This window comes from Sinocyclocheilus anshuiensis, unplaced genomic scaffold (assembly GCF_001515605.1).
Source record: "Sinocyclocheilus anshuiensis isolate Anshui unplaced genomic scaffold, SAMN03320099.WGS_v1.1 scaffold1132, whole genome shotgun sequence".
Lineage (NCBI taxonomy): Eukaryota > Metazoa > Chordata > Actinopteri > Cypriniformes > Cyprinidae > Sinocyclocheilus > Sinocyclocheilus anshuiensis.
In genome coordinates, this window is record NW_015552678.1 from 251,025 (window position 1) to 261,018 (window position 9,994).

The 9,994-nt window shown below is 37.4% G+C and overlaps 1 pseudogene; it reads left to right on the forward strand.

Moving 5' to 3' along the window:
• The window catches only part of LOC107667511 (importin-11-like), a 149,330-nt pseudogene that overhangs the window by 57,509 nt on the left and 81,827 nt on the right, over positions 1-9,994 (forward strand).

Here is a 9,994-nt window from a genome sequence, read left to right on the forward strand (position 1 = left end):
GAGCTGGCACTGGAGGGTGCTCTGGAGGAGCAGGCACAGCAAAGCGCTTTCGAGTAGCTGGCACTGGAGTAAGCTCTGGGGCTGGCGCCGACACTGGAGCGAGCTCTGGGGCTGGAGCCGACACTGGAGCCTCATGAACGCATGCCGGGCTTGCCATATTATCGCCCGGAGGGCTTGCCACATTAACGTCCATTGGGCTTGCCATATGAACTGCCGGCTGACTTTGGTGAGCCGCGGACGGCTGCAGGCTGGTTCTGGCTCGGGACCGGACACTCCCCAGACACCGGAAGACACCTTCCCTCCAACTTAGTCCAGTGGTGTCTGGGAGGTCCACGGGGCGATGGTAGTTGGCCCCGAGCCAGAACAGCTGATTAAGGACGGCGTCCTCTAACGCCGTCACCACGGCGAGCTTGCAGAACTCCCTGGCGTACTCATAGAAGGGGAGATCGAGGTGAGCTAGGGCGGAGAAGCGAACGGCAATTTCCATAGCCGCGGGGGGGAAAACCAAGGAAAACAAAAACTATTCAACAAGGCAGAAAAAACAAACACGAGGAAAAAGTCGCCGCTCACTTTGTGTTTTGGTCTGAAGGGGAGATCGAGGCGAGCTAGGACGGAGAAGCGAGCAGCAATTTTCATAGCCGCGGGTGGGAAATCCAAGGAAAATAAAAACTTCGCATAAAGGCAGAAAAAACAAACTTGAGGAAAAAGTCGCCGCTCACTTTCTGTTTTGGTCCAGTATTCTTTCACAGGTTTGCTACTGTGAGGAGCACGGAACGAGGAAACCAGGAGACCAGGCATACAAACCAAAGAGTTTATTTGTATCGCGGGGAATCACACGTAGCACGAGGAGTAGACAAAAACAATACCGGACAACACTAACTAAAAGGACTCAGAATTTTAAACACAGGATGACGAGGGACTAAGGAGACACACCTGGGATCATTGGAAATTACACATGGGAAACACCTGGGATGAAATTAACTGAATACGTGGGAGACAGAAACTGGGTCACAGAGAAAAACACACACAAAACACAGGACAGAGTCTGACACCTGTATGAGTTTTTGTCGCATATTTTATATCATATGATAAGCGATATCACACGAGCAGCGAGAGCAATATCACACGAGTGCTGTTTATATGTCCGAATATTACAAGTAACATGCAAATGTGATTTTATACAACAACAGTTCAGTAAATAAGAAGTTAATATTGTGTTATATTTTATCAGTTTTGCCAATGAAAATATTACCTATTGAGCCACAGCAGAATTGTTGTGCATCTCCGAGCAACACAGCGGCGTTTAGTTTCTGAATGAAGCCGTGTTTTGAATGAATCGTGTGAACCAATGATTCAAAGGCCCATTCATATAGAGAGCCGTTTACTTCATTCCTGAAGGAATCAGCCGTTTGAACAATCGAATCAATGACTCATAAAGACATTTATCGCCATCTGCTGGCCGTTTTAGTTTCTTATTTAGAGTGTTATTTCATTAAAAAAAAGGGGGAAAAAAACTTTAAAGGGATAGTTCACCCAAAAAATTTAATTATGTCATCATTTACTCAAACCTGAATGACTTACTACTTTTGTGGAACATAAAGAAGGTATTTTGAAGACTGTTGATAACAAAGCTGTTTTGGTTACCAGAGACTTCCATTGCATGAACGAAAAAATCTGAGATTTTTCTCAAATGATCTTTTTTTTTATTTTCCATAGTTTATGTTAGGCCGTTGTAGCCTAAATGTTTGTGTAATACATTTTATGTTGAATCGAATAAAATATTTATTTCTAAAGCTACTATTTGTAATGTCTACTTAATAATTTCTCATTTACCACAAAAATAGCTTTAAATAATCTTTTGGGGGTATTTTCACAGCTAAGTTTAATTTGCGATTAATTAGATTAATTAATCAACACATCATGTAATTAATTAGATTAAAAAAAAATGTAATCTACTGACAGTCCTACTAAATAGACAAACCAACGAGTAATTTGTTCGTAATTCTGACTACATTGGTCATGCTGTATACCAGGGGTGCCCAACCCTGCTCCTGGCGATCGACTGTCCTGCAAAGTTTAGCTCCAACTCTAATCAAAGACACCTGCCTTTAATGTTTAAGTGATCCTGAAGACCCTAATTAGTTGCTTCAGGTGTGTTTGATTAGGGTTGGAGCTGAACTTTGCAGGACAGTCGATCGCCAGGAGCAGGGTTGGGCACCCCTGCTGTATATTTTTGATTCATTAACATGAAATGCTCATACTTTGAGAATCATTTGTTTGTGAATAAGACTGCAGTGGTCGTGCTATATTTTTTTAATCATTAACACGAACAGGGTCATACTGTAAGAGTCATTTGTTCATAATTTTAACTATACTGATCAAACTCCATAACAAACTACTGTAAGAGTAATTTTTTCATGAATCGGACTACACTGGTTGTGCTGTATCATTTTAACTCACTAACACAAACGGGCTTATACTGTGTGAGTCATTTGCCATAAATTGAACTACATTGGTCGCCCTTCATATTTTTTTATTCACTACACTATAAAATTAATTTGTTTGTGAATTGGCCTACACTGGCTGTGCTGTATATTTTTGATTCACTAATGCAAAACTGGCTCACACTGTAAGTAATTTGTTCATGAGTCAGACTACACTGCTCATGCTGTATGATTGTTTTTGTGTGCAACACTTGTGGACAGCCTAAACGAAAGACGAAACGAAAGAGATTTCTTGGCATTTATTTTGCAAACTCTAACTCAAAATTTTTGTTCTCACTGGACTAAAATCCATCTTTGCTACTTCCACTCTAAGAGTTCTTGAAGGCAGGCGTCCTTTCTTTGTCCTAGTTGGGTCGCGTCCTTTGGTGCACGTGGAGAATCAGGTCAATGCTCAGCGACCCTCGGCCTCTCGTCACATGCCATACTCTATTGCGTTTCAAGTACAGCGTAGCAGCCACACTGCAGGCAAGCTCGGAGAGCAGCAGAATGTGTGATGGTAATGGTCAGCATGTGATTCACAGCAGCGTGAAATGACCTTTTCAGCTCAGAGATTCAGCATGGCAGCTGTGGTGCCAGTTCAGCTTTAGGGGGACTAAACTGTGTTGAGTGTTAAGTCGCAGATGTTACCTCATCCCAAACTCACACTAATGGATGTCATATGACCCATTACTTATGTTTGTATGTAGTGTGGTTAATTTGCTTAGCCATCAAGGTGCACCAATTTCAGTTAGATTGAATGGCCACTATGGAATTTCTAGGAAGTCAGTTGAGAATCAAAGTTTGTAGAGGTACAGTATATCCACAATTAAAAAACAAACAAACATATATACACACATATACACACACTCTCTTTCTCTCTCTCTCTCTCTCTCTCTCTATATATATATACATATTAGGGGTGGAACGGTTCAACTTACAGTTCGGTTTGTATCACGGTTTCGGTATGGTTCGATATGTGCTATGTTTAGGGAAAAACTATACTGTCAAATAAAAATAAAGAAAATAAGAATAATCTATCTAACTACAAGCAACAGCACAAATAAATACAATAAAGTAAAGATACAAATAAAATAAACAGTGATTTTCATTTTTTTTTAGGTAGGTCTAACAGTTTTCAGGTACAGAAATTGAATAAAGTAATGAAATGTAAAACAGCATTGCATATTTGACTGTATAAATTAAAGATTAATCTTTATTAAAGTTACAAAAGATATTCAATCAAGAGCAGTGAGTTATTTCTTTGTTGTTGCTGTTGAGTAATAATAAGAAAGTGCTGTCACTTTAAGAGAATGCACTGATCCAGTGCACTGATACAGTACGTTCAGCCGGCTATGTCTGCTATAGGATACTTACCAAAACGGGCATTTTGACATAATTTTTGTGTGAATTTGTCCATTTAAACACAATACTTCAGAGAAAGCTTAATATTTGCGCGCGTTCTGAGGCACGGCTTTGCTATATATATGACCCCAAAGAGTCAAAGATTCAATGCTTCGATAGGAGGAGCCTGATTCAACTACCAATCTCACAGTCAAATATTCGCAGAGGTGTTACGAAAGGAGGATCATTTCATTTTGGCTATATGGGGGTGCTCAAAGTCCGATTTCACATAGAACTACCGGCTTTCTCCCAATAAGTTAATATACAGCCTATTATGATAATGCTATAAATAAGAATCTGAAAAGAAAGAAGCTTTTAATAAATATTTTTAACGTGTGTGAATAAATCCAACCACTATGACAGATTTAAGTTTCACTTCTCATAATCTGTGACCGACAGGAGCATTTTGACGGCAGGGATTTAAATCTTTAACGAGACTCAAATTGACATGGGCAGAGTGAAAGACTTTTTTCAATCAGTTAGTGTACAAAATTTCAAAACATTTCAGCTGGTTCTAATTTGATTTTTGCATGCTGTAAACATAGACTAAACTTTGCGAAGACGAGGGACAGCCTTTTATTGATTATAAAGGCAGTGCTCGCTTTCTAGGCTATATATATAGCCTACAATCCATTTTTCCCCCTTTTTAATTTATTTGTAAAATATCATTTTTTTATTATTACATAATAAACATTTAGAATGTACTGTTATTAATTTTATAATTTTTGTTATTATACAAGTCTTTGTTTTCTGTCTGAAATTGTCACTTTTGTACAGGCAGATTCAGATATGCTTTTCAGTATTATCTGTATACCATTGTGGATACTTGATATTTTGAAATATGTTTTATTATTATTTTTTCCCCTCCACTGGCCCTAAACAGCAATGAAAAATGAAACAAACTGTGGCAGGTTACAATACATGGTCAACCATGTGATCTCTTGGTTTGAATTTAGATTTTTGGCTAGAAAGTTGCAGACTGGTCCAGACTTTATACTACAAGTCAAAAGTCTAGCTATGCTGCCCCATCCTGTTTAAGTAGGCGTCTTTTGGCCAGAATAAGTTGCAGTCTGAACCAAATTATGCTGATAGTCTGGTTATGTGTGAATACATTTTGATCAGATGGCATCTTATTGTCTGAGCGAGTGATTCTTGGCCAGAATAAACTGCAGACTGGACCAAATTTTATGCTGATCAAAACTGTCAAAGTTTGGGTTGGCAGATTGTTCCGAACTAAAACTTTACCACCAACTTTAGTTGGTTATAAATATCCGTTCTTCATATGCTTTCAAAGCAAATAGGCACATTTGCAAAAGAGTCACAGTGAAAACTTTGTTTCTCATCATGCTTGCTTCATTATAATGGTTTGTTGCTCATTAAAGGTGTGTAATTGAAGAAATGTTGCTGTGCTTTGTGTGTGTGTTTAAGAGCACAGCATGGCAGGGCTTGTATGATGACTCAGCTGTTTGAAAACGGTAATGGAGGGTACTTGAAGCTGTTTTCATTACAAGTCCCTCTGCTGGAGGCCTAATTGTCATTGAACAGTAAGCTGTCATAAACAGATACTTTCAGCCTTTCAATGCTTGTGTTCATGACAAATTTAAGAGAGACAGCCCACAAGAAAAAAAGAGACAAGAGTCTCCTTTTATAGAGCTTCACTTCCCTACCCTTCTTTTTGACACAGACAAGACTGAGGTTATCGGCAGTCTTTGAGTGACGTCCCCTGCCATAGTCTGTTTTGACGTGTCTGAGCTGCAGCCACTTGACAGCAGCCCTCTTTAAAATCAATCATTCACTGTGAACAGAGGCAGAGTTTTATGGTCAGCATCTTTCAGGCCTACTGAGAATATATTAATTTTTTTCCCTCTTGAAATGATTCAAATACAAAAGAGGCATATACGCTTATATGAATGTATGCAAGTGGAGGTCATAACTAAATCACAAAATTCAATTTTCAGTGCGACACGGTCACGGCGCTCTTGATACATTTAATAGTTCTACAATGGCAGGAACTCTGTCCTCTGTCCCCTTTTTCCATTTTTGTAAGATGTGTTTTTCACAGTAATAATATAAAGATTGTCCTGGGGGACCATGCTGTGAAAACCCCTCGAGTCTTTCCTTTTTAGGACTGACATTTTATTTCTTGAAAGATTGAGCAGAACATTGGCAAAAAGTTGCATAAGTCTGATGTGATTCATTAACCACTTTTAGACACTACCTCAGGCATGCATACAGTACAAAGTTTATGATGCCAAACTCTTGAAGGATTATATTACCAAACAAACAACGCAAGTAATTTCCTATGACTGAGGATTTTCTTTCTGAATGTATCTATCTATCTATCTATCTATCTATATTAATGCATTTTAATTCTATATTATCTCAAATAATAATTGTTAATATTAATATATAATAATGTAATGAATGCATAATATATAATAATGTAATAAATTACATTTAGCATTAGTAATCTACAGTATAATAAATATACATTTATGCATGTGTGTATGCATGATTATGTGTGTGTGCATCTATCATGTATGCATGATTATGTGTGTGTATATCTATCATGTACGGTGGCCGAGAGAGCTCAACGCGCTGTAACTTAAGAAAACACATGTGTATATATATAATGCATATGCATGTGTGTCTGTGTGTATGTAAGTGTGTGTGTGTGTGTGTGTGTTTATATATATATATAAGTATGTGTAAAAGTCTTACATTTATGGTTTAAATGATTTTACATTATATATTTGTTAACATATTTATAGTAGATTGCAATTTCTTGATTTGTTTTCTCTTCTCCTTTCTTGTATCCATTTAGCTCATAACCTTCTTGCCAGACTGCATATTAAATTCCTATTAAAACTGAATTAAAATGATTTAATAGGAAAAGGAGGTCTCTTTGGAGACTCCTTAAACTAATAAGTGAACAGGAAGGTAAAGTGGCCTCGGCAGCAGGCCTGTTTACCTTTATTTGCATGTTTATATGTTGTGCTGTGCTCCGTTGAGAGTAATCACTGGCTACATGTCATTTAGCAGATGTGTTGTAGAGCAAACACAATGTTTTGATGCGTCATTACCTTAGAGTGGACTCATTATGACTCACAGCTTGACTAATATGTTTGATCTCTCTGTGGAGTGACCTTTATAGTTGATGTAATGAGGTGCTGGTGATATTAGTTGTGGTGGTTTCGGGTGCGACGCTGAAGTTTTTATCACCATCAGCTCTAATTACTCTGTCGCTCACTGGCAAGCAGACGGAAGCAGCTTAAACCCCTGGCACGCTCCCTTACTTTTTATCAACGCCAGTGGCACAGCAACCTGTTTCTCCAGAGATATTTTCTTTTTCAAAATAAAAAAGCCTTGAAATGATCCCTCCCAGACTCTCTTTTATTGTCTCCAGTGACCTGAGAGATCCCCGGGGCTCAGAGTCATGCCTGCTTTACTTTTGAGAACTGATCCTGCAAAAACCTTTCAAAACTGGGACTGGTTTTTGGTGGGAAATGCAGGTTCTTTGCAAAAGCAAATACCCTGATTCGCTGCTTCTAATATATTTTTTATTTTTTATTACTGCTTGAGTCTTATTTTGAATGTCCTCTATATTTATTCTTAATATTTATCATATTTATCTGCAGACATCCATAAGAACGTTATTCTGAGACATGAAAGCTTACAGATGGCTAGCACGCACTGTGGGGCGAGCAGGAGAGTGAGAGTTATTGACAAACATAAATCAATGTACAGATGGGTGAAAGCAGCAGACTCATATTTAAAAGTCATTAGCCTACATTCTACAACTCATCCTTCAAACTTTTGTCACCTGTTGTTGAGGACGAATGAAAATGAATTGATTAAAGTGCAAACTGAACATAGAGAGCGGGGCAGAATAGCCAGGAAGTCATAGTATTGTATATTGCCATGTACGCATGAATATTCCACAAGCTGTACACACTAAACCTCTTTAAGCTTTAATGAGAATGTATATCTTGATAGGGAAATGATGTGCATTTCAATGTGGCCAATGAATAAATATAACAATGATTATGAAAATTAACCATTGATTAGGTTATTGTGCAGGCATAAACTTGGAAATATATAAGGTGCCCTTGGATTCACTGCTGTATATGCTTTTTCTAAGACATGTGTAACGCTCAAATCAATTTCCACATGCATTTTAATTGTTTAATCTCGCAGTGTAGAGGTATCTGGGGGCATTCTGTAGGGGAGTGCGTTCGATCGTTCATGTGTGCATAATTTTAAGATAATTTGCACTTATTAAAGGAGGATTTTTTTGTTCATTCATAGGAATGTTTGGAATTTTTTTACATTTAGGATTATTTACAAAGAGCCCCCAGTGTTTTCTTCTGGACTTATGCCAGGATTTATTTCTTTTTCATTTTTTCTGAACATAAAGTTTACTGCAAATCTCCTTTTGAATACTAACCTTACGTAATTTTTCCTCCTGGGAAAACAGAAACCTTTAAGTTGTGCAGTATTCATGGAAATGAGAAAAGTTTAAAGTGTGCTGAATATAATATTCGAGAGTAAAAGACAATTTGCGGACATCATCTCTATATTGTCTTACACCTGCAATTCCTTCTCAGATAAAAGAAGCTTTTTAAAGAATTTTGAAACCATTAACAGGACAATGCCCAGGAATGCTAATTTGGCATATTTTGTTTTTTAGGTACAAGTTGATCAGAAGGCGGGTGATCTGGCTGATTGGACAGTGGATCTCGGTGAAGTTCAAGCCGGAACTGCGGCCCCTGCTCTACGAGGTCATCCTCAGTCTCATGCAGGACCCCGACCTTGTGGTAAGTGAAGCTTACAGGATGTCCAGGTTTCTTAAAGGGATAGTCCAGCCAAAACACTAGTACTCTGTTATCATTTACTCCAAATCTGCTGGGCTTTCTTTTTTGTGCAGTCGCAATGAATGTAAGCTGAGGCTTTCAAGCTTCAGAAAGTACATGAATGCACCATAAAAGTATCATAAAACAGTACAAAATTATGTTACTCCTGCTCTAACTGTCCTTGCCAGGTTCACGAGAGAGGTAGCAAAGTCTGGTTCATGAATTATTCATTCTATTCAGTTGAAGAATCAATTGGTCCAGTTCATAAAACTGGTCTGAATGATTCACTGACCACATTTATCATCCTCTTATGATGCTTTTTCCAGGTTTCAAGTAGGGATGCACCGATACCGATACTGGTATCGGTATCGGGTACTCATTAAAATGCCCCGATACCAAACGCCGATACCACACAGCATGTGATAAGCGCCATATTCAGTATTGATAGTTGTGTAAATAATACTGTCATACTAACAGCTGTCTGAATTATTTTGGTTGATTGTAATCTATTACATACCTTTCTATCAAAATTATCTAACATTATCAAGATGAATTTGTTCTGACACAGTTTAACGTTGAGTTCTTGTCATATTTTATTACCATTTTCTAAACTATAGCGAATAAACTGTGATAATGTGAGAAATGTTGAAGGTGTCTGAATAAATTTTGGTTTGACTGTATCTATTTGATAAATGAAGTTAACCAACTAACATTATACATACCCTTTTGGTTTCTGTACCCAATATTTAAAAAATTTACAAATGCAATAAAAATATCAGTATCGGTATCGGGCGAGTACTGGAAAAAGTGCTATCGGTGCATCCCTAGTTTCAAGCTTCAGTTCCCATTGTCATTGCATGGAAAAGAGCAACAAGCACATTTTTTAATCTCTACTTTTGTCTTCCTCAAAAGAATTAAGCACCTTATTATTATTTTCTGTATGGTATTTTCTGTATAATTTCCATGATTAATTAATATGTTGAATGTGAGAATCCCAAAGCAAGCTGGTGACTGCACACAGCCATACCTGGATTTAATTGTGTTATTTTAATATTATTTAAATACTATTATAGTTTATATTTAAATGATTAATTATCTTTCATTTTCATATTTTTAGTATATTAATAAATATTTTAGGAAAATATTTTAATTTTAAATGTAGTAATTTTGTTGCGTTCTTGTCATTTTTATTAGTTTTTGTTTTTAAATATTACTGGGGTGTATTCCAGAAAGCACGGTTAACTTACCGTCAGCTAA